A 27,276-nucleotide genomic window follows, 5' to 3' on the forward strand; every position below is an offset into this window, starting at 1 on the left:
CCATTCCTTTGCTATATGATTCAGAGACATTGTTTCACAAAGGCTTTTACTCATTGCCTTGTATCAACTTGTCACAAACCTGGAAGTATCTAGAAACAGGAATCTCAATTGAGAAATTCTCTCCATCAGATTGGCCTGTGGGCATGTCTGTGGGAGCATTTTCTTGATTAATGATTGCTATAGGAGTGTGTACTATATGGCAGTGCTACATCTGGTCCCAGGTTATGTAAAAAAAATGGCTGAGCAAGCCAGGAGGAGCAAGTAGGTAAGTAGCATTCCTTTCTGGCCTTAGCTTCAATTCCGGCTTCCAAGTTCCTGCCTTGAGTCCTTCTGTTGGCTTTCCTTAGTGGATTATAACTTGGAATATTTATACCAAATAAGCCCTTTCCTCCACAAGATGCTTTTGATCAGGATCCTAATCACAATGATAGAAACCAAACTAAGGCATTCCTCTGTCATACTTTTATAGATTCTAATGTTATTTTGACATATTGCCATAAGTAAGAACTGTCTGAACAGCCAATAACACATGAAATAGCCCTAAGAATTGACAAGTACGAGTGTATAGAATTAGAAAGCATAGAAAAACATCATTCATCAGAATGAACAGACAGCCCATAAGAGAAAAGCCTTACCAGCTCTACTGCAGACAGTGGTTAATACCTAGAAACTTTACAGACCTGTAAAAACTAAGCACAAATACAGTCAATAAATGGATCAATAAAACAAAGAAAGCTCTCAAAATAGTAAACACTAATGGTCAATAAATGCTTTTAAAAGCTTTCCATCTTAAAGCTTTGTATCTTAATTTATGAATTTAAGTCTGTTAAAGTATATTAATTACTATTTTTAAGCTAGACAAAAGGCAATTTAGAATGTGACTATGAGCATTCTACAACACATACGGGCACATGGCACAGCAATTGACACCTACAGATTGCTCTAGGAAACTGATAAAACTTACAACACTGTATGTATCTCTACCAGACACAAAACAAAGTGTATGAAGAGGTACAAACCCCATTAGGTAGTTTTGTTACCTGAACATCTAATGACTGCCATTTACTAACTTTAGTTTTCATAAGTTAACACTGAAGCCTCGAAAATCAAAATATGACGGGTTACTGTCATGTTTGGAAGTAATTAATTTCAGTAGTAAGATAAGACTGAGTCAAAGTGTCTCAATTGGTCCCCAGTGAGGAGTCAAACAATCCACTGTCGTGAGGCTCCACTGATGTAATTTATTTAGTTTTTTTTTTTTTTTAAAGTGGGCTTTTGTGTCTTTAAAACAGTTTTGTCTGCCCTTTTTCTTACTATTTTAAAATTTTTAATTAAAATAAAATTCCCCTTTTCCCTTACTTCCTCCCTTAGAACCCTCTCATGTCCCTCATCCCTTTCTCTTTCTTAAATCCATGACTTCTTCTCGTTGATTATTATTGGTGTTACATATTTATGAGTAAATACATAAATACGACACACTGAATCTGTTCAGTGAAAGTAAATTCCCAGTATTATTTGATTTTAACGTAACTTAAATGTAACAGCATTTTTTTACTAAGGGTTAATTTTGTATAAATATATTAAAATTTTTCACATACCCAGGAGGTTTTTTATTTCCCTAAAATTATAATTTTTAATGCTCAAAAATAACACATAATTCCAAGCTTCTCTCAAACTTCTTAAGTAAGATTATATTCGTGTTTTTAATTGCTACAGCCTCAGTTGCAGAGATTTAAGAAGAAAGCAGGCTATGAAAACCTTAGGTTGACACATTCCCTTTTCTATGCTTTACCCTAGCCTTCCGAGAGTACATGTGTCACTCAGGGTTGCACACTTCACAGCTGCATAGTCTCTGCTTTTTGATCAGTCAATGGTTCTCTGCACTAACTGCTACCTACCACAAAGAAAAGCTTTTCTAACCCAACTGGGTACAACACTCATCTATGCTACAGCATATATCCAGCATACATAAATACTTAGAAAACACTTTCATATGACCATCTAGCAAACCAATAGGATCTCCCTAGTCCCTGTGACCTCCCCAACCATGTAATTTTTTTTTTACCAGATTTAGAGCATCAAGGATGAATTCCCTCCTGTGGAGCAGGTCTCAAAGGGTTATTGATAAGCACTATACTATCACTTAATCATTGCACAAATGGGATGGGCACATCTTGTCTAATGGATCAGAGCCCTAACATATGAAGATCATTGATACTTTGTTGTGAATGCCTACCCCAGCAATACCTACATAGCACCTTCCAGCACAACAAAAGTTTGCCAGCAGGAAGCTTACCCCATCAATTCTAGATTGATTTCTCTATGTGCTTCTGCCAAGTGGGTTGTATCTTCAGTAAAAAGAGTTTTGCAATGTAGATATAATACACTGACAATAATTTGGGTTGGTTTGAAGAATAGATGGCATATGAGATTATTTGACTCATAACCCATAGGAGCAATGCACTCAGAAACTTGTGGTAATATTATTATCTATGTAAGGCCTGCACAATATGGGCCTAGTAGGTATTTCATTATGAATAGGGAGAATTAATGAGCCCCTACCACTACCTGAGGACCTACTGACAGTTGGTTCTAGTTAGCAGTGGTCTATTGCAGTGACAATTATCATGACCAGAAGAAACTTAGAAAAGAAGGGTTCCTTTGGCTTATACTTAAAATAGAAACCATGAAACACTACTTGCTGGCTCAAGCTTAGCTAGTTTTAGCTAAAGTCTTGATTTGCATAATATCAATGGATATAAGAGACTTGAAAACTTTAGTTCAAATTAACAGTTATAATCATGGGGAAAACAGTAAAGAGAACATGACTATTCTTTTACTATGTTGATTTTATTTTTTCTGTGAGAGGGGAAAATCTGTAGCCAAACTACAAAAGCTCCAGAATTGCTAGGATGTGAAGGGCTCATTGTTAATCCCCAGATTCAGCCAAGGCAAACTCCTAAAGAAGTGGCACAAGGGAAGGGGGGAGTAGGAGGAGGAGGAGGAGATAGGAGGAGGAGGTTTCCTTGTTGGATTGCTTTTTCATACAAAGAAAGAAGCCAATGGAATGGAAGAGCTTGGGTATATAGAAGAAAGAAAAGATCTCTGAAAATAGTTCAAAAATTTTAAGTTATATTAAATTTAAAAGCTATGTAAACTAGTCAAATAACAAAAGCACGGCTTTGTTTGCATGGAGTTAAATTAATTTTCATTCCAGGCATTGCATATGCTGATGGGTAAAAGTTATAATATGTAATATGAAGGCTTTGGAAGCATTTATGTGGGCAAATTTTAGAAGTTTAAAGAAATCTTATTTCAGTTCTTTACCTCTAAACATAACTGGGCTCAATTAACCATCACTTATTACAAAATATTCAGTCATAGTGGGGAAAAAGTTCACTGTTTAGGTCAGGGTCAAGAAGACATGTTCTTCCATACCTTTACTCTTCAAGTACAAGCTTCTGATAGAGATCATAGAATGCTGAGTTTGATGAGTCTTTGAGTAGATAAGGTATCATCTTTACCATGATTCAGTGAACAATTCATATCCTACAGAGTCTTGGAAGACCCAATAGAATAATTCTAGCTCTAATGGACTGTATATAAAACAGTAAGGTCAGCTTCACAACCTCCATCATTAATATTAATAATAACAACAATAACAGAGATGATGAGATGCTATAGGGGTTAAAGTGTTTGTTGTTGAAGCATAAGAAACTGAGTTTGATCCCCATAATTCACATCAATAGTTAGTCGTGAGATTACATACCTGTAACACCTGAGTTTCAAGGACAAAACGGGAGAATCCTTGGGAAACTTTGGCCAGCCAACTTAGCCATCTGGTCAACTCCAGATTCAGTGACAGTTTGTCTCCAACGCTAAAGTGATTGGGAAAGACACCTGACATGGCTTCTGACTTCTGTATTTGTATACTCAGTGTACACAAGCATAAGGTTTTGTTCAATGCATGCATATCACAGAAACAGATTATCAATAATGCTTATTACTATAATAACTGATAAGAATGTGGTTGTCTCTTGTGAAATACATTTTATTGGGAGTGGGAGGTTTAATTTGTTCATCAGAATGTGGAAATAATCATTGGCTGCGCTGTGCGTCAAATAAAATGTTAAAATAAGAATATGCTGGATAGCTAGATTTTGCCAGAAAAAGATACATTTTGATTCTGTATTTCAAGTGATGGCATGGTCAGCCTAGACTCTAAGCAAGGTACTACAATCTAGAAAGGCAGGCTCTTTCAAGAATTAAATGTGTTGAAAAGTATATTCTTATCCTGATGTATGCACACTTACTTCATTTTGCTTGTCATGGTAAGATGTGCACAACAGAATTCACACTCACTTTTCGAAGTGTATTACAAACGGTTTTAATATAAACATAAACAGGGATGGAGAGAGATGCTCACAGATAGAAAAATGACAGGTAATCCCAGATCTACTGGGTACACACCTCTCAAGAGACAGATACCTCATATATATTCTCAAATGTCAGTACTAAAAACAATAATATATGTGTCTCCATGCATAGAATACAAAATTTATATACAAACTTTACAATGTTGATATGCTCTAATTGAGTATAAAGAAAATAGCTTTATAAAGTGCAAATACAATTCAGTCAGCATTTATGGAAAACAAGTAGAATACAACTAATTTTTTTAGAGTATGACACTAAAAGTATATTCATAGGACATTCAACTGCACCCACATCAAGTCAACGCTCTTACCTGTAGTAAAACTAGTAGTTAAATTTCTAAGCTATAGAGGCTTTTTACAGTATCTCAAAGCTTTATGTCATATCTGTATTATTTTTGTGTATGTAATTCATTTTTCATGGTATACAAGAAAGGAAATTTTTCCAGGATTGGGTCTGAGTCATGTCTTTAATATTGTCCATTTGTATAACTGTAGACAATTTGCTTTGGGTCCTTGTGTCCCACTTTAAGGATACAGAGGATGGAACTCTTTATATAGCAGCTGGTTGACCCTGAAAAGGTCTCATGGATATAAGGCATTGCATAATGCCAGGCAGGGTCTGTTCTAGCATAAAAGATGCCTCAACTGCACATAAAAAGGGGGGAAATAAAGAACAAAAGAACATCAGAGCCCTTTGCACTTACTGAAGTGTTCAATAAACAGTTTCATCTCTCCTCAGGTTCAGCTACTTATGAACAAAGTCTGGCCTAGAAAACATTGTGCTATATCGAATTTTTTAAGGTAAATAAGTCCAGGAAATGACTCACTTTCTTTTGTCATCTTAAATGATTACCTACATAATCTCAACAGGTTACATACAGAGCTTATTCTCATTCAAAATTATCCCATACACTGATGCATAAACTGTCTGTTTACAAAGAATAAGGTAGCAAAAAACTGTGCTTTCTCCTGAAACTTTGTGCAACTCAGTGAACGAGCAAGCGCCTTAGAGTTCTGTATTTATGACATCATTTAACATGCGTAACAACCGAACACCTTTGAAGCAAAGGCTGGCGAATAGAATGTGGCAAAACGCTAGATTGGTGTTGATACATGACTTTGTTGATGCAGGATATCAGTGTAGCTGTGAAGGCAGGCTGTCCACCATAGCTATTTCTGTCGCTGTCCATGGTAGCTATTTCTACCCATGGCCAGCCATCATTTGATTGAAGTAAACAACTCGTGATTTTGACAGGGCTGAACACTGTGTTGAGCACTCTGGGTAACTGTGCTATCTAATTTGATTCCGCTACCAAGTTGGTTCAGTTAAAGGCATTTTAGAAGATATTGATAAATCCAAAATAATTAAAGAAATAAGATGTAATCGTGAAAATAAATGATTTTTTTTCTCTAACTACAAATAAAAGACTTATGAAAGATATCCCCTGAGGGGGGCTAATGTTTCATTACAGATGTTTTGTATGCTTTAATCTCTGTATGTTGCTGAAGTCTTGAACATAGAAAATGTTTGGAAATCCAAAAGATCTGACATGTAAATAGTTAAAAAGGAAAACAGTCAGGAACAAAAAAATCAAATAAATTCTATAGATTAGTTATTATTAGCCTTTAAGGAACATGTCTGTAGAACTTGAAGTTTTCCTTCCAACTCTCATAGTTCCTACAAATAATCTTATTTTGGAATTTTCTTGCTTCTCTCACTTTGAATCAGAACTTCAAAACTTCAAAACAGTGAAGATTTCTGAATTATAGATCTTGGTATGGTATGGAATTAAGTCACAAACCTTTCAAAACTGCCAAATAAATGTAACTTGCAGACTATTGAGGGGTTTGGGATTTATTGATGAGAGTTTCTGCTGTAGTAGGACACATAATGAAGAGAGCATCTTTCCCCATAGGGAAACCACTACTGAAATCTTCATTATCCACCCCAGGCATCTGTAAGGTATGTTTTAAAAATGTTTAAGTGCATGTCTATACACCTTTCTAAGCTTCCCTCAAACAAATGCCACTACATGAATGAAAAACATACCACTAATGACTTAAGTAAGAGTTTTTTAAAATAAATTTAATTGTCAAAAAAAATCCTTAATTGTCCCCAGTATGCTGAAAAAAAGTTTTAGTCATTATTGAGAACCGAATGCTTTAAAAGTAAAAGAAGGCAACATGAACCCAGATCTTTGTAATTGTGTGTGAATTTCTCATGTTTATAGCTGGGTGAGATCTTCATTCAGTTCACCTAAATACCTCAATAGGAAAATGTCTCAACATGTTTAATAAATATTTCCTCTCAGTTACAAGGCTACAAGAGTTTCAGATAGATATAGACAACCTTATTTAGGGTGTTTTGTGGTTTTCTCTTAAACTCTTCTACACATTTAGAAAGACTGCACCTAAATTCAGAGGTTGTTAATTATTCATTCAAATGACATGCAATTAAAATCTCTTTTTAGAGAGGAAGACCATCATATTCTAAAAATTACAGATAGAAGATTGCTAATGTCATTACTGAATATGCCATGGAGAGATTTACTATTCTACAGAGCATATAAATTTTGTTCTGTCTAGAGCCTAGATAATAATTAGGCTTAAAATATTACTATGTCTTACAATTTATATTTCTAACTCAATGGATCTAAATAAAACAAAATGTATTTAACCTCATAAAAATGTTTGCTTTGTAATGAAGTAGTCCTTAAATCTGTGTCAGTTTGGCATAGTGTAGACATTGACCACTAATTAATCATTCTCTTTGATAGCTATGCATATTACCTGCCTTTGAAATTCCAACTACTATGAGAAAGACTGGGTCATAAAAGAGCCAAAGAAGAGAATTAGATTGACTGCTATTTAAGGTGGCAGCTTGGTTTTATAATTGTTTTATTGAAATGTGTTCATTAAAAACATACACATTGTTTTTAAATAATATTATAGTATTAATATAGTATTAAACATAATACTAGTCAAAGGAAAGGTAAAGAGGAAATCAACCAGAGCGATTTATAGACTCTTAATAGGTAAAATTCCTATTGGGAATTCAATACTCATCAATGTTTGTATTCAGCCTGGGCAGTACAAAGGAACCCCATAGCCAGATTGAGAAGAGTGTAAGGAAGGAAAAGATTGGTAAGGTATGAAAGGTAACAGATTCTAAGTTCTCTTTATGAGATGTTCATCCTGATACTCAAGCTGTAAAATGAAGATTTTACTATTGATCACTTCTACATTTCCTTATTCATCTGGATATTCAATAACATTATCAAGTTACTGTAAGGCAAACAAAAATTTCTCGGTTCCCATGTTTATCACAAATTAGAATTTGATCTTAATCTGTTGTTGAAAACCGTTGGGAATCTATGCATCATTCAGAATTGGGACATGGTCTCACATATCACTTGCAAATGTAAAGTTGGAAGCCTTGAATCAAACCGCGGCATTGCTCATCTCTAATCTATTTAATGAACACTTACTGAACTCTTAAAGTGCTGCAAACATTACGCGGGAGCTACTGCAACTACATAGCTCTATGGGATAAATTCTTTGTCCTCACAAAGGCTGTTAAGCTAGTTCAGGAACGGCAGGACTCAGGACCACAGTAAGTGGAAAGGGTTGGGTTGAGGAACAGGTTGTACCTGAGGAAACACAATAAGACTGGATGAGCAAACAAGCGGTACCCAGCAGGGCTAAGGTTTGAATTATGGAAAGGGGACTTGTTTCAAGGTTAATCAAAAGAACTGCCAACTTTTTTTTCCCCTAAAGATAGAAAGTGGTATACTGCAAGAAGCTGATACGATCAAACCTAGACCTTGAAACCCCAAGAAAACATAAAATGACTGTAAGTTCCTAGTCTGGTTTCACCCATCTTTCTCAACACATCTCTGAGAAGGCCAAGCATGTGATCACATGTTTGTCTAGCAAAGAAATGTTATGATTCTTCCATGAGTCACTGCAGAGAACAGTCTCCTAAATTCCCTTGGGTGGGGAGGAGAGAAATCGCCTACCATAACAACCAAGTCTATTTTTTAATAAATCCTCCAGCCTTATGAATGAAAATTAGAAGAGGCTGCTTTAGAAGAAACGGACAGTCGTGTTATTTATACCCACCATGGTAACTCTCTTGACCTGACCTGAATATTGGCCCCGCAGACTTTGAATCTCAGTGCAACTCTCTGTGCGGGAGAACTGAGGCACCGCACAGGAGATAGCTCTTAAAAAGCACATCTGAGATCTTTCAACATTCTTTCACAACCTCCTCCTCGTGTTGGATGGCAATAAATGCATGAGTTCCTATCTAAAATTCCCTAAATAATCTTTCTTCTCTGCCTTTGAAGAGGACCTATTATAACTACAAAACCATGAATAAATAATCTACGGCTCTGATTGCTGGTTCCAGGAAATTTTCCTGACATTTTTCATTTTGTATTTCTCATCTCCTAACCCTCACTTTCTTATTTATGGTATCTGTAATCATGAATTTACACACACACACACACACACACACACACACATTCCAAGAATAATCTTACAAAAACCACACATATACAGGGCCTGAAATATAAGCAAATATTTTTCTTCCTACCTACTTAAAGCAGAATTGAAAACACTAAAAGGCTCAAGCCATGAGAAATGGGGAGATCCTGTAATTCTAGAACTTCAGAAAAAGGCAAGAAATCGGTGTGATGTCAAGGCTAGACTGGGCCACATAGTGAATTCCATGTTGCCCTAGCCTATGAAGTAAAACTATTTTAAAAACTTTAAAAACTTTTAAATTAAAAAAAGAAAACCTCATAAGTAGATTATTAGAATGTATAGCCAATAACAGAGCTCCTTATAGAGAGCTTTCAATCAATTTATCAGAGCTCCTTATAGAGAGCTTTCAATCAATTTATCAGAGCTCCTTATAGAGAGCTTTCAATTAATTTATCAATGCTCACAATAAAAGTATAATTGCTGTTGTTGTTCTCATTATTACTAACTACTAGCAATATTTTAATTATGATTAAGATCCAAAGTACACAATTCTGAACAATTATGCTTTTCAATTATTCTGATACCTATTTTTGCTTTAAGTAGAAGATCTGTTGGCTTGCTAATTGTTGGTTTTCAATTATTATTTTCCAGTTGTGTGTAACATATCCCTCTCTACCACTTTGCAAATATCAATTATTTCTCTGACTAAAGTTTGGGTGTGTTTTACTTCTGGTTGAAAATGGCATTAAAACTAAACAATAAATAAAAATTCATATATTTACAAAATTCTGTTTGACAAACTTTCAGTAAAAGATTTGTAATATAAGAACATATCTGTTAATCAGTGCTAACAGCATTATTATTCTCTGGGGGGGGAACACCCACCTGATCTTCATTATTAAAGAATGTAAACAACTATGGATGGTGAGCCACACTGAAACCAATCCATTTCATTAGAATTAGCAACTTTCTTCTTTTATATATTGGGATGACAATATTAATTATTATTATTAATAGTAATTATTATCTGTACTTGGTCATTTCAGTAATATCATATCACAGTCTGAGAAAAAAAATGTTTTTTTCTTCTTAGACATTCCATATATTCTAGTAACCATAACGGAGAAACAACATAAAGCTTCTAATGCAGTTCAGTGCCTAGGCATCACTTTTTTTTTTTTTTTTTTTTTTTTTTTTTTTTTTTTGTCTTTTGTCCATGGCGACACTGAAGAACATAAAAGCATCTCTTCAAAAAGGATTCCAAAACTAATGTATAACAATGGACCTGTCACCCATCTTAAAATAATCATGGTAATCATTAGAATTTTAAGAGGGAGGCTCAGGCAATTTAAGGCCTATTCAATGGGTAAGATTCTTTGTCAGAATATCTAAGTAATAATAGGATAAAGCCCTTCAGAGCGCTTTACAAAAGATGTGTTTTCAGGGGGAAATTAACTGACTCCCACTTCTCCCATGGCGATGATATAAGAAAGAAGATGAGTAGAACATTTAGGACAACAGCGTACAAGGATCTAAAAGAAGCCTGATGCTGGGAAAAATCACCACAAACTCAGCTAAGCTCTGAGTTTCAAGGCGACCCAGCCATTGTCACCATACCCTTTTCTAACCCACAAGTCACATTCTCCGGCCACATTACTCATGCCCCATGTTCTTGTGATTCAAGTCCTTACTCTTACACTTTCTGTTATAACGTACATGCCCTAAACAAAATATAACACATTCGGCCTCTTTTCATACCTTGGATGCAAGATTCATTACAGAGTTTCCCTGATACCATCACAATAAAAAATATGTCTGCAGGAAGAAAGTCTTTTAAACAACGACGACAGGATTCAGGGAGGTATTTTTGTTTGGTTCTATCTATCTATTTGTCTATCTATCTATCTATCTGTCTGTCTGTCTGTCTGTCTGTCAGTCTATCTATCTATCTATCTATCTATCTATCTATCTATCTATCTATCTATCTGTCTATCGGTGGTGGTATTTCCCTGAAGAAAACTGACTCTCAAACCCCTACCAGTCAAAAGATTCTCATCTACAGATGAGACTTCATTCAGCCTGCTGCTTTATTATGTGATTGAAGGAATTTAGCAAAAAAAAAAAAAAAAAGAAAGAAAATCACTGAATGACATTGTAATGATTCTTTTGCAGGGATTCTAAACCTTGGGTCTTAGCTCTTTTGGGGGTCAAATGATTCTTTCTTAGGGGTTGTGTATCAGATAAACTGCATATCAAATATTATGATCCTTCAAACTCATAATAACTCATGCAAACATGCTGGAGTTATTTTATGGGCCCTGGGGATTTGAACTCAGATCCTCATGTTTATGCAGCAACTGTTCTTACCTACAGAACCATCTCCCCAGCTCTTACAAGTTGTTTTATTATTTAATAAATTTTCTCCCAATAATCTTATTCCAAGAACTATATTTTAAGTATCTTAGAAAAAATTTTATATAACAGATTATGTCAATATATTTCAATAATCAATATACTTTTTCACACTCAATTTTCATGCTCTTTAGAAATCCTAATCAATATGTTGTTAAATTGGAAGACCAGTCTCCCTAAGCAATAAATTTTCTGCTACTTTTAATCATTCATGATGACCTCAGAAGTCCCCTTGGCTGAGGACTGCATTCACAGACCATAAAGCATTGTAATGAGACTAACCTCAAAACCTTTGTTCTACAGATTTATAGCTTTTCCTTAAAATAATAATTTCATTGCTGGAAATAGTTTGCTAAATATTTTATCTACAAACAGTTTGATCCACATCTTATAATAATTTTTTCAGCTCTCCAGGAAAATGTTAGCGATGAAATTTTCCATCTGAGTTAACAGTTGTGTTTATATGATCATGTGAAAAATATAAAAATATTATAGATACATTTTTGCATTTCAGAAAAGAGAATCATAGATGCTTTAGTGGGAACACACATAAAATGAAAATTGTTGTGTGAATCTGATACATATAAGCAGCCTTTATCAACGGGCATCATTATTGGGTACAGTGGTTGATTGGTACTTAGAAGTCTGTTTGAGACACAAAACCAATTCTATATGGGTGTCTGTGCTAGTTGCTAGTATCAGGTGATTTAAAAACAAGTAATTATTAAGACTAAAAAGAAATTCAGGCTCCTAGATATCTACACTCTCAAGCATCCCTTAATCTTGTTTACGTTTGAGCAAGTGGCCTTTGCACTGTTTGTGGTTTTGCTATGTGAACATAAAAACCATGCAGACATATTTCTTAGTGTCAAGTCACAGGCATGATGTGAAGATCACGTAAAGCATGGAAGACCCTGAAAGGGGCTGTACATGGGAAGTACTGCAATTTTGAGGGAGCAGAATTACTGAAGGTTTCCCATTCTGAAAGCTGAATATGCAATCTAAGAATCTAAGATGCTTCATTGCTGCTAAACACACAGGAATAAACTATAATAATGGCATTAAGTGTGACTTCATATAAAGTTATAAAATCCCATAAAAAGATTCTACATCAGATCTTGCAACTTCTCCCACCTGCAATATTTTGTACTAAAGAATTAAATCTTTCTTACACACACACACACACACACACGCACACACACACACACACACACACACAAACTAGAAAATATAGAATCCTTGACAAGTGTACCGAGGAGTTACAGACTGCATTATATATCAAACACTATTATATGGCAGATGTTTGACAAGTAGGTTTTATATAATGATATCATTCTAGTTTGAAAATGTTTGAGTTGAACTCAAATTTAATTAGCTCAGGGGTGGAAACACCACATCTCAGGTATTTTCAAGAGTAGACCTAAGTCAAGCAACCCTGACTCTCTAGAATTTCTAGCCAAGTTTTGTTTCTTGTACACCCACATGTCATGAATATGTATTTTCGTATCGACATAAAAGTAACTAATGTTAACCTATTTAATGAGACTTGAAATCTCTGAATAAGAAAAACACATACTGGTCATCCATAAGGAAAGGTACATCCATACATGAGAAAGGGTACAACACATGTATGGAAAGGCAGTATCAAATGAGAAGGTAGATAATTCAAGACCATCATGGCCGGCCTTCGCCAATCAGTAGAACAAATCAAACTTTCAATAACCCAAATAAGGTAAAAATAAAAAAATACCCTCAAGAAATCTGGGGGCCCAGCTCAATGGTAGAGCATTTGCCCAGCACATGTAAAGTCCCATGTTCAATTCTTATCATTACAATAATAATATTATTAAGAATTATTATAATTAAAAAAATAAGATAATATTTACAACATTTGTGATGAGGATGAGTATCATTACCATATAAATAATGCTGTTTACAATAAGTTAATGCATTTGCAAAGCTACAGTATGAATCATGAAATATAAGAAATGAATCTATAAGAGCTGAAACAAACATTCATTATGTATGTTTTAGTGCTTAGTTGTCAGTTAGAAAAATAAATGTAAAAACAATGCTCTGAGAGACGGCAACAGCTCCGTGACTCAAGGGAACTGCGCTGAGCCTCAGACTTGCCTTCAGTCCAGAAACAAGCAACATAGCAAAGGGAGAGAACAGAATCCTCTAATTTTTCTTTGAGCCTCCACACATGATATGTAGTATGGGCACACACACACACACACACACACACACACACACACACGCACGCATGCACACGCACATGCACACACACACGGAGGGGGGAATAAATAAATGTAAAGTAAATAGAATTTATAAAATATTTCAATCAAGTGCGCATATAAATCAGTGATGAAAAATAAGGGATTTTATTGTTTTAGTAGTAAAATATTGCTACACTGTAGGCAGTAAATTTAATTTGAAAATACTGAAAATAAAAATTCTATTTCATGCCAAAATCTTCTAAAAATAAACTTATCTAATCACAGAAATGTAAAACAGAGGGATCTACAGAATGTTCATTAAGGTGCTGCTATCAGAGACATAAAGACTAGCTATGGCCATGTAATGAGGTATAGCAGATAAATTCTGTGCACAGTGAGCTTGACTTACAACAAACTAGGATGATATTTGAAAAAAAAAATGTTTTATGACATGAAAACTCAAACTGCAAAAGAATATTGAGGATGTTTCTATTTTGGTTTTAGAGCTGCATGTTTCATAGTTATATCAGAATATCTATAGATAGAGAGATGAATACTTGTACAGAAGAAGTAAAAATAGACTAAGAGAGAGAGACAGAGGTAAGACAGGTAGAAGTGGAATTAAGACAGAGGTAAAGATATCTGCCGAATGCAACAAACTCCATCTGCAAAGACACAACACAAGCATGCATATGAAAATTTAGAGATGGTTGTGTGTTGGCAGTGAAGATTAGAAATACTTCATGTATCTATTATTTCAGAGTTGTCCCCCAAATGTAACATTTTCAAAGAAAGGAAAGAAAACGAAATCATGTTACCCACATCGAATGTCCCGCCTTTTTTCTCTAAGCTCTTTTCACTTACAGAAAGAAGAAAACTGAGACCCCCGAGGGTCTCCAGGTGCAATGTATTAATTGTAATAACAGGTCGGCAGTCTTCAAAATAAACTTTGGGCTTATAACTGCTAATCCAGTCAAAAACGTAGCTTAGTTTACTATCAAGGGCTGTGACTGAAGCTAATAAACAGTTAAAGGAAGTCACAAACACAGAGCCCAGCGCAGCCTCTGCCACTGGCTGGAGAAGAAGCTTGATGTATGTTCCCGAAAAGGCCCAGTCACTGACTCCTCATCTGTAAAAGGCACTAAAATAATCTCTCCTATGTGACTCACTTTGACATGTACAAAATCGATGATTTTTATATGCTTTGTGGTGTATTAAACTATACAACGACGAGAAATTGGCAACTCATTTTTGCTCTTGTGAAACATTGTTATTTAAATGCAAATGAGTCAAATCTTTCTAATTTTTTAACCTTATATTTGATAGTTTCAGTTCATCTTCAAATGAGAATGAAATCTTTTTTGAAGCAAATATATATATATATAGATAGATAGATAGATATAGATATAGATATAGATATAGATTAGATATAGATATAGATATAGATATAGATATAGATATATGTAGATATATATATAGATATAAATAGATATAATTTATATATATATAATATTATATACATATAATGTGTGTGTGCACAAAGGTAGATAACTTCCCATATTAAGCAGAATATTAATGACTCACTATATTCTTACTTAGACTGGTAAACTGGCACTCAATCACTGTAATATATATCTTTACAATATTTACTATGCTCAAAGGAATTTTTGTCTAATTATTTTTTGGTGGTCAGAGTCATGTCTTCTGCTTGATGGTTTTAGCAATGTTGAAATCTCCAATGGTGTTAGGAAGACATGATGCATTTTCAGGTGAATTTCATGGCTCCTTTCATTATTCTGGGGAATTAACATTATTTTTATTTCTATTTCCATGGTCAAGTGTAACATGACCCCGCTTCCACTTGCTCATATCAATTTCATGCCACCAGGTCTTGGAGAATCTCAGGCAAGCATTGTTAGTTAATGTGCAGATCTTCTTGTGTGTGCACAGTACTCTGAAAATCGAGAAAGCCAAGTCTTGATGTAAGCAAAGCCAGGCACAGGAGCAAGAATGTGAGCTGAAGGGATGTGGCTTCCTTGTACCTGGATTCAAAATCCTTTGCAAACATCATGTATATGTGTCATTAGGTCATACTCACATGCTTAAAAGAAAATGCTTGGCTAACAATTCTGATCAGTTCTTCCTCTTTAAACTGGCCTTTGCCTCGGTGTCAGAATCCTGAATTTCATAATAGACATTGGTTCTGGAGGTGAATATGTCCAATTAATTTAAAAGTAACCATTACTATGGCAGAATTCAACTCACATCTGGTCCATAAGTCTCACCAACTATTTACCACAAACAACATATTTACAGCCATCCACAAGTAGGAATTTAAAAAATTACTGCCCTAATATGTTCATTATAAGTCTTAAATGAGAAAACATACATGTTTAGCACACGGCTGGGACTAATTTAATACAAAAGAAAACTTACCGTATTATATGAGGATTAAGTCCTTTATTAAGGGCTTAATGAAGATTAAATTTTTCATCCATTAAACAGGGAGAAAATTAACCTATCTCATAACCTTGTGTGGATTTAATGAGGTCCTACATTATATATATTTGTCTTGGTGTCTGCTTAAAATATGAGCTTAATAAGTGTGAGCTCAATGTACTGTGTAGACTTCAAGCTACACAGGAGGCTCTCCCAAAACCCAAGTGACTACTGTAGTTCCCCAAAGCTTTCATTGCTAGATATAAATTGAGAACAGTAACGGGATACTTAGAGGTGCTGAACATGACAGCTGGAGAGGCACTGAGCATGAGCGAGCGACAGTCTCTGCCCAAGGAAGCCCTAGTTATGGCTCCTTTTAACTCTCAAAAGCATCGAAACTGGATGATAACTTTTACCAGCATTCTACAAATACACAATAAAGGTCTTTGTCACTACCTGAACTTCTGTTTATCAGGTTTTCCCATATCAATTCCTACTTGTATTTTTTCCCCTTAGATTTATCCCATTATTGAGATCTCATGATTCTACTGATACCTAAATACTTTTTAAAAAAGCTTTGGTATTACACACATCTTGATTAAAATTTACACACTCTATGACTAGTTCCATAGTGTCTATTGGATGTGACAGAAAACTGTAAAATTCAGGGTGTGGTATTAAAGGGTTTTTTGAGATGTAGGCGTTTTCTTAGTCAGATTACTTCCTTAACTAAATTCTTGGTTGGTGACTCAGAGAAACTCGAAGTAAAATTTTCAAAGGATGTAAAACAAACAAAAAAAATACAGAATTTGAAGGTAGATACAAGATTGCATAGTTTAGAACTCAAAATAAACTTGTAAGTTTGCCTGAGTTCACAAGTACAATGGGTAACTGAGCTGAATCACAAGCCTGAGTGTATTCGAGGCAGAATGCCTTTAGTAGCTGGTTAATTCTGCCCATCCCCTCATGATGAAGAAACAACACAGAAGTCGCAGTTTAAAACAGAAATAAAGAAAGAAAAGAACAGAAAAGAAAACCAATAACTGCTTTGGATCTTAAGTCCAAAAGATGAAGAACTAAGCCTAGAAAATTGACTGAGATTTTAATCACAAACCCCTTCAAATTAAGGATAAGTCACTATGCGCATATATCAGGATTCCAGTGAAATACACGTTTGTGTGTTTTTAATTACTAAGGAAAAAATAAAATGACAGTACATACTGTGATTATTTCCCCATTTATAGTCTACTAGACATTATGGGACCGTATAACCCTGCTGCAGCACACTAGTAGAACTTATTGAAACTATAGTCAACCAAGGCATAAAGTGGATGTCAAGAAAGAATCTGTAATAGCAGCCTCATTGTTCACCATTTGATTCTCTGAAACAAATACCTTCTCTTAAAACACTGTGTGGCTTTCTGCTCCTCCCTGTTCTACTCATCCAGTGCCAGCCCCATCCCTAAGACAAGATGATGAAGGTCGGCATGAATGGATTTGGCCATATTGGGTGCCTGGTTACCAGGGCTGCCTTCTGCTCAGGATCTGGCAAAGTGGAGACTGTCGCCATCGACGACCCCTTCATTGACTTCAACTACATGATCTACATGTTCCAGTATGACTCTACCCATGGCAAATTCAATGGCACAGTCAAGGCTGAGAATGGGAAGCTTGTCATCAATGGGAAGCCCATCACCATCTTCCAGGAGCGATATTCTGCTAACATCAAATGGGGTGATGCTGGTGCTGAGTATGTTGTGGAGTCTACTGGTGTCTTCAGCACCATGGAGAAGGCCGGGGCCCACTTGAAGGGTGGGGCCAAAAGGGTCATCATCTCTGCCCCTTCGGCTGATGCCCCCATGTTTGTGATGGGTGTGAACCATGAGAAATATGGCAACTCCCTCAAGATTGTCAGCAATGCATCCTGCACCACCAACTGCTTAGCCCCCCTGGCTAAGGTCATCCATGACAACTTTGGCATCGTGGAAGGGCTCATGACCACAGTTCATGCCATCACTGCCACTCAGAAGACTGTGGATGGCCCCTCTGGCAAGATGTGGCGTGATGGCCGTGGGGCAGCCCAGAACATTATCCCTGCATCCACTGGTGCTGCCAAAGCCGTGGGCAAGGTCATCCCAGAGCTGAATGGGAAACTCACAGGCCTGGCTTTCCACGTTCTTACCCCCAATGTATCTGTTGTGGATCTGACATGCCGCCTGAAGAAGCCTGCCAAATATGATGACATCAAGATGGTGGTGAAGCAGGCAGCTGAGGGTCCACTAAAGGGCATCCTGGGCTTCACTGAAGACCAGGTTGTCTCCTGTGACTTCAACAGCAACTTCCACTCTTCCACCTTGATGCTGGAGTTGACATTGCTCTCAATGACAACTCTGTAAAGCTCATTTCCTGGTATGACAATGAATACAGCTACAGCAATAGGGTGGTGGACCTCATGGCCTACATGGCCTCTAAGGAGTAAGAAACCCTGGACCACCCACCCCCCCCAACAAGGACACTGAGAGCAAGAGAGAGGGCCTTAGTTGCTGAGGAGTCCCATCCCAACTCAGCCCCCAACCCTGAGCATCTCCCTCATGATTTCCATCCCAGACCCCCATAATAATAGGGGCCTAGGGAGTCCTCCCTACTCCACTCTCTTCCATACCATCAATAAAGTTCCGCTGCTCCCCCCCCCCAAAAAAAAAAAAAACTGTGTGTGGAATGTCACTTAGTGTCTGTCAATAACTGAACTGGCTGCTCATTGCACGGTGTTCTTAATTGCAGTAAATATAAGCAAAAATAAAACCTCGTTATGCTTAAAATATGATTTATACATTTTTAAACAGTGAGAACAGTTTAATCTACATGTTTCATTCACATTTATGACAATGTACAGCTCCAACAGCATGCAACATTTTACAATGTTACACTTAACTAGCTGTATTTTGAAATTTTTCTCTGTGAGTGATGAATTTGGTGAAACTATTTCAGACACTTCTGGCTATAAATATTAGCCATTCTAAAATATTAAAAAGAAATGAATAAAATTTAAAAATTCGTCTCCTTGGCTGCATTCATCACAGTTGAAGTATTCAACTAAACACATACAGATAGTGGTCACTCATTAAGCTCGGTAGATTTAATACACTAACATTTCTCTCAGATGGCCTTGTACTAACTTTACTGGGGAAATGTTCAGCTTTAATCTTGTTTTTAATAAGTGTAATGCTAAGTTGAAAGCTTTTGGTAAATCTGGATCCATATGTTTTAAAAAATAACAGCACCATTAATCACTAATAGTCTTTTCGCATGCTTGCAAAATGACACAGCACCATCTCATTAACAAAATAGCCTTCTCACATGCTTGCCCTACAGGAAGTTCCAGTCCTAACTCCGCAGCCTCCATGCTGCCTCCGGTGGACACTCCTGCAGAGTCCTGCGCAGTGCTCTAAGAAACTGCTGTCTCTCCAGTCTCCTGTTCTTCTCTTCCATCACTTCCAAGCTCACTTCAAAACAAACTTCAAGAGTCTGCTTCTCATTTTGTCTTCTCCCTGCCTTTTCTTCTCTCAGAGACCATAAAGCTTTGCTTATTGCAATTCAGTGCAAGACTGTCTAATAGATATGTTAGTGTTTTAAATCTGCACTGATTAGTAAGTTACCATCACCAATTTATGTTTATTAAACAAAGCAAGTACAAATTTTGAAATATTTGAAAGTACTTTTATCTACATATTTTATTAACATTTATGAAAACATGCAGCTAAAAGAAGATCCAACATGTAACTGTCTCAATGCACAAGAACACACACACACACCGACTCACACACACACACACACACACACACACACACACACACAGGCACCTTTTCTTTATCTTTACCCTCACTGAGTCAATTTTATTAGTCATTCTGTAATGTCCCTTTCAAATAAAAGCAAAAGCAGTCTGTCTTAATGACTATAAGGCAGTCTGTCTAACTCATATCTAAGATAGTAAATATACAGACAAAATGACATGTCAACTACATACCATAAGATTAAGAGCCTAATGATTCTTTGCATCTACCACCCAGTGATAGATGGTTCCTTTAAATACTGTGGTGCTAAATTAACCCTTTTCAAAATATCTGAGGATAATTTCAAGATCTTTAGTCTTCGGAGTTGTTGATTTTTCCATCTGTAAAAATATTTTTCCTTTCAGACATAACCCAGAGGCCCGAAGTTTCTAACTAATTATTACATCATCAACATTTTGCCATCATCACTGTCCTCATTACTGTGACTCTTGGTTAGACTTTAGCTTCCACATCCCTGGCTGTGTTCTTCAAGTTGCCCACATAGGCAAACAGGTAAAGACCCCTTAGTTTGGTTTCACTGTTAAAGAAAGGAGATCCGACGGTACACAATCCACTGGCCATGACCAATCATATGGCGGGAGAGTAGCTTTGCATGAAGAAATCCTCCTCATGAGAGAACATCACCGTTGACCCCTCTTCCCTTCACAACCATAGTATGTGTATCACGCATGCTCTGCTGCTCAGATACATCACAATACTAATACTACACAGTTGATTGTCCTATTTCATGGACACTAAAAAAAAAAAAATTACTGGACCTTCATTTCCTTTTAAGATATATGCTTTAGGTTTTTTTCCTCAGGTCTATTATAGCAACAATGCAGGAATAGTCTTCCATAAAAGGAGTTCCCTGTGTCTTAAAGAAGAAAAGGCAACTTAGCATTAGTAAAAATATAAAATTTTGCTTTGTGGACAAAAAGTAAAACTTTTAAAAGGCTGTCCTAACAAGTTATTTTTTTCTCTTGAATTTCAGTCTCTAAGAAATAACAAAGTATGTTTAAAAAGAAACTTTGTCACCTAGGAACCACTTTTATTTTTGTAGAAACTAGACATGAATTCAGATATGTCACTCTGACATAAAGTTCTCTAGTTTCAATGATGCATACTGTTTTCTTGTTGATATTATTTTGCTTTTGAATGATGTTTAGAAATTGACCACAGTGAAAATTCTTTAAGACTCTTGCTAAAAATATTTATGAGGCTTAAAACTAATAATCTAATGGCACAGTAGGGCAGTAGAGACTGCTGGAGGGATGGATCAATAAGTTTAAAAAAAAAATAGATGGAAACCTACTATTTTATAATCTCACTATAACACATAAAAAGATGCTTAAATGCCACTATTTATATGGGATGATAACAATCTGTCCACAAACAAAATTATTAGACTAAAATCCTAAATCACTGGAGTTATAGCCCCCAAACTATATAGGCTACTGTCACTGCTCTTAGATGTCCATCACACCTTAATGGCAAGATCCTGTAAAAGAAGATACCATACTTGGCCATGTGATATGGATGAATCAAGTTGGTACAGAACAGGAAGCTTTCTCACAGTTGAATGGCATTTGTAATGCAGGTACCATAGTTTATATGCAGGCCATTGGTGGGAAACAGTGATCCGGAGGGTTACCAGTTGTAAGCCATACCTCCTACAGTACTGACTGGAATAACCACTACAGTACTGATTGGATTTAATATCTGTTCTAAAGGATCAACTTATGATAGGTAGTATAAACTTGGCCAGCCTATAAAACGGGAAAGTAAAAAAATTAATAATAACCTATAAGTACTATGTAAAAAAATGTACAAAGTAAGTAAAATACCATAAAGACTAAGCAAAGATAAAGTCATGTTATTTAAAATACACAGGCAAATGTTTTATATTCTATGCCAGATGTTATCTATTTATTATTTTATAATTAGTATAAATGTTTAAAACACCAATTACAACAAATAGTGCATTTAACTCAAATATTCATGTTACATTTCTTCATGGTTTTCTTTAAATATGATTTCCATTTTGTTATAGTACTATGTCTCAAAGTGCATTTCCTGGCCTTTTGAAACCTCACAAAAACCTGCCACCAGTGACCTCCATCCTCCAACAGGATCATGCCTACTCCAACAAGGCCACACCTCCTAATTCTTCTCAAATAGTTCCCCTAACTGGAGAGTAAACAGTCAAATACATAAAACGATAGGGGCCATTCTTGAACAAACACAACAACCAACAGTTTATTTGTAAAAATACCTTAATTGGTTGAGCTCTACCCTGAAAGAAGGAAAAAACAAGCTTACTTTTCATTCTCTTAGAAAAGTATTCAAGTATATTTTGGTTCAAGTTTTCATTGAAATTCACTGATGACAACTTACATAAATATCCTCAGGGCAAGTTGGATAAATTCATCACATCAACCTCCAAAGAATAAGATTATTCCTTATGTTACAATTCTAGTAACTGAAGAGAATTCTAAAGAATATCCAGAAATGAACGTATAATTAATAAACAAATAATCACCTATTATTTCCTTTCTCCATAGCTCCAAATATCTTTCAAAATATGGAATAAAAAAGTTAATATATTTCAGTCCCAAAGATATCATTTGAATAAATTAACATGTTAATAGCATTGCTAAAAATTAGCCCTAATATGGATACAAGCTTATAATATTCCAGAAGTTATTATTGTATCTATTGTTCCATCAATTTATCAACAAAATTCAATTATAAACATTGTCATGACAGGAAAAGGTAGTGAAATCTAGTGGATGAATATAATTTGTTCTTTTTTTAATTTTTAAAACTGGCTGTATATATTTGTGTTCTTTTCAAAACCTCTCAAGGAAAGTATTCACATAGAGAAAGAAAATGATCAAACAACTGAAAAAAATGACCCTTTTACAGGATAATTTCATGAATTGATAGAACTATAATTCCCTTTCAGCCATAAACATAACAAATGTGTGTGTGTGTGTGTGTGTGTGTGTGTGTGTGTGTCCTGATGAAGGGTCACTAATTTATACATTAATTAAATTCAACACTCTTTTTTCAGAATATTTCCCTCATTTTGTCAATGACTCAAATAATGTCAGTTCTAAATTTATTATGAGACTAGTTTGATTTAAGGATAGAAAGTAGAGAGAGAGAGATCCCAATAAAATATGCTCCTAACTTTTCACCCTTGCAGGAAATCAATCATTGTAAATATCTAAAAGCCACAAAAATTTGGATTCCCCAAAGGCAATGCTTATCTCTAGTGGAAAGCAGACATATTGACATTATCTAGACACTGGTAAACGGGCTATTAAAAGGCTCCAAGTGTACTTCTAGTTTACTAAGAAATCCAAGTAGCAATACTTCTGGTGGTATATGCTGAAACACGTTAAAGAGGCAAGAAAGTTGTCCACAATGCTTAAGGGTCAGTGAGACAGTATTTAGATTTGGAGGTCATGACAGAAGGTTACACTTACTAAATCCTATTTCAATTTTCATGCCCAATGGCAAGTATAACTTATAGTTACCCAACAAAAGATTCAAGATTTTCAGAAAAAATAATGAATGGGCAATTCTTATTACTTAGAGTTCAAAACATGTATCTATTGGCAAGAAGGAGAGCTTTTTAGTAACTCTGGCATTATTGTGCTGCCAAGTTCAGGACTGAATTTACTGATTCATTATCTATGTGGGTTACAGTTTAGCTACATGTTACGCATAAGATTATATCATTTATTGTAAGTAATTTTTAGATTTTTTCCAATCACTTAAATCTATTTAAAAGATATAAAAAGTACATATTAAAGCCAAAATGCTACCTCTTCTTCTTACACTACATTTCTACCTATCTTTTGCATTTTACCTTTTATATTTTACATTACTTTTCCATCTGCTAATACTATATATATAATCACCTCAACACATTTCTCTAAGTATAAATGATAGATAGTAAATGAGTTGTCAGTCTCAAGAAGACAATTATAATAGCCTGATTTTTTTAACTATTATAAAACATGCAGCAAAACTATTTTGTTCCTATATGCTAATAAGTGTTTGCATATATTCTTTTTATTTGTAAATTATTTTTTCTCTTTTTTATTCATCATTTTATTGGTTTCATTTCAAATATTATCTCTCCACAATTCCGCCATCCCATTCCCTCTTTCCCTTTCTTTCCTCCTCCCCACTCCTCCCTTCCCCTTCTCCCTCCCTTTTGCCCCAATGAGGGTGCTCCTCCACCCACCCACCTCACTGCTCTAGCATCCTCCTACACTGGGGTATCAAACCTCCACAGGACCAAGGGTCTTCCCTCCCACTGATGTCAAATAAGGCTATCCTGTGCTATATATGTATCTGGAGTCCGGGCTCCTTCCATGTATACTTTTTGGTTGATGGTTTAGTCTCTGGGAGTCTGGATGGTCCAGTTCATTGATACTGTTCTTCCTATGGAATTTCTATCTCCTTGAGCTCCTTTATTCCTTCCCCTAACTCTTGCATTGTGGTCTGATGCTCAGTCCAATGGTTGTGAGTATCTGCACCTGTTCTAGTCAGGTGCTGGTAGAACCCCTCAGGCTCCTGTCAGCAAGAGCTTCTTGGAATCTGTTATTTATTATATTCTCTTAGCTTAAAACACAAAATTTTAAATCAAATTTATTCTCTATTATTTCCAAGCTTTATTTAACAATAATTTGTCTTACTTAAAGTGATTGACAACTATCACCCCTCTTACCCAGGAAATTGTCTCAGTTGTAAAGTCCTTGTTGCTTTTTAACAAGGATTTAGTTTTTAAAAAAAGAAAAAAAAGAAATCAAGGTTTCCAGAGAAAAATGCAAGCAGCTATTGAAAAATTTCCAGGAACTTTTAAACTGAATCAGAGGTGATAAGGATTAATTATCTACCTCTGTCCTCATGACAGTGGGGATATATGAACAAAAATAGAATGAAAGTCTGTCGACAGAAACTGGCAGTGAGGTCTACTCTGCCTTTCTGACCCAAACCCTAATGGCAAGGGGATCACAGAAGAAGCTCTAACAAAAATATAAAGAAAATAGGACCCACTGGACGTGGAAGCAGACCAGATAACTCTAGGAACATCATTCTTAATGGTTTTAGTTTAACAAGAAGTGAAATCAGAAACCAACACTGAGTGTTCCCTTGATATAAAAAAGGATGAACGTTATATTGTCCGTTCCAAGGACAGAATATCTGTTTATTGGTTTCTGACTTATATAACTTCATGATCACAAGGATAGGGAAGAGTAAGGATAGATAATAACTTATGATAATGATTAATACAGAAATTATGCAATGATCGTGACTTGCAATTCACCATCTTAACCCACAGTACTGGCTACTCTCCTATATTCTGTTGGTTAGATCAGGATACACAGTCTACATTAGCAGTGGCATACTTAGAAAAGCCTGCATTTGGCTTAGCTCTCGCCTGTCAGTCTCTTGACATTTGTTGCATTTTTTACAAGAGCCCACATTTTGACATTTTCTTGAGTTCTCTGTGCTCTTGGCAACTCATTCCTGCTCTCCTGTTCTCCTTCACGACTGTTTCATTTCTTCATTCCTTCATGCCCAAGGAAACTTTTCTACTTTTTTCGGTTTATTGACTTGGGGTCATTGGGGTCATTATTACAGAGAAAATACATGAAATAATTAAAAGAGTTTCTTTCCTACATCTGATATGCAATTATTTAATCCACATATACCTGAGTATACTTTAAGTCTGGCCTCCTGTTAATAAATTGGATAAATAGTTCTATTCTTTCTTTTCTTTTTTTCTTCCTTCTTTCTTTTCTTTTTTCAATTAGTCACCAATTCATTGGCCTATTAATAACAGGTTAATCAATTTGTATAATTAATGTACTCCAGTCTAGCATTCCAAATTCCATTTTTCCTTTAACCCTGAATCATGTTCTCCATAGACTATTAATGTTATCATGCACTCGCTGTATTTTTTAGTGAGAAACTAAGATGATACCATGGGCTCCCCTGAAGATAGCATCTTTGATGAAATAGATGGAGGCATCTTGTTCAGTTCTTAAGTGACTTTTAATTTGCTAAGTAACATTAAATTGCTCTGATTTCTTCTCTTGATTCCTCTGCCATGATTGGTATTATTAACTTCTCTTCCATGAGAAAGTTGGTATAAACAGGCTTCATTTGTGATTCTGCCATCCAGAGAAATCTGTTCCAAGTAAGAAGATGGTGATTCAAGATGAAACCTCACTGAAGAATCAAGATTAGATTGGATTTAGCAAAATGGTAACATTACTGAAGAACATATAGACCAGGTTTCACTCCCCGCTATAACATAAGCAATCTGCATTGAAGATTGGCTTCCTCTGTTTTCTGCAGACACAATGGACAAATCCCAATTGCACTTACATATTGCAAAAAACAATCAAATCTACTGAATGTAACTCTTGTCAAACTCATCTTTATTTACAAATAAGTACACAATTCAATCTCCCACATCTATAGGATATTCAGTTTATGTAAATATAATAAGGAATATAAGCTAGAAGAATATTTTCAGGTTGTGTTTTTGAAATTATTTTGGAACCACATTATGGAAATGGAGAAATTGAGAAAGATTGTCAGAATGTACATGATCAGGGCATGTCAGCAGCTCTTTTTCTCCTTTATCAAGTTCTAGTCTACTGAAAATGATCTAAGGTCATTACAGTTCTAATACTTAAGGAAAGCTTTCTTATAAGAAAAGCCATACGGTTAATTAGTTACCCAGTAAATCTGTATAAAGGGAAAAAGTATATTTATTCATAATGTTGTATGAACATAAACTGTAACATATGACAATAACTGAAGAACGGGTTTAGGTAGTGGACAACAGAGAAATAGGCAATGCACTGTAAACCATTTATCTGTCCTTATGTTAGCCCTCTACCTTCTATCCACCCACACTTAACACATGAGTTTACCCAGATGTAATGAGTTGAAAGAGCAAACCTGAAGTTTACATATTAAGAAAAAATTAAAATCTGATATTAGTCATAATGTTTAGTGTTTAAAATGTTTAAAAACTAAGGACAAACAATCTCAGTATATAAATTTGTCACCTGACAGCCATGTTCCATTTGTCCCAAAATTAATTTTAATCCCTCAGCAGTTAAGTTTAAATATTTACAAAATAGAGGTAACATTTATAGTCATTTATTTTATTCGTTTTTCTTGATATGAAGTGTTTAGAAGCCTAATTATCGTTTCTTTCTTCTTGTGGAAATAAGAACTGTATCAAGTTATGAGATGATTCTGTTTGGGTCATGGGTGTGAATTTACTGCTCTCCACCTTTGAGGATTCTGTAATAAGCAAGCAGGTTGTTTGCACTGCAATGAATGTGCTTCATTAAAAAACCTTTCTCATTTCTAAACCTTAAGAAGAGGGTCAATTGACAGTGTTCAGTA

The 27,276-nt window shown here is 35.5% G+C and overlaps 1 protein-coding gene and 1 pseudogene across 9 annotated transcripts in view; one reads left to right on the top strand and one right to left on the bottom strand.

Annotated features, from left to right (window-relative positions):
- KCNC2 (potassium voltage-gated channel subfamily C member 2) overlaps window positions 1-27,276 on the bottom strand; it is a gene marked incomplete at both ends in the record, with an annotated part of 185,648 nt that overhangs the window by 27,543 nt on the left and 130,829 nt on the right. The window lies entirely within an intron of this gene.
- On the top strand, window positions 17,437-18,473 carry LOC308435127 (glyceraldehyde-3-phosphate dehydrogenase-like; annotated as a pseudogene). Its single transcript has one exon. The product of its transcript is annotated as a glyceraldehyde-3-phosphate dehydrogenase-like (transcript).

This window comes from Micromys minutus, assembly GCF_963924665.1.
Source record: "Micromys minutus genome assembly, chromosome: 22".
NCBI classification, from domain to species: Eukaryota; Metazoa; Chordata; class Mammalia; order Rodentia; family Muridae; genus Micromys; species Micromys minutus.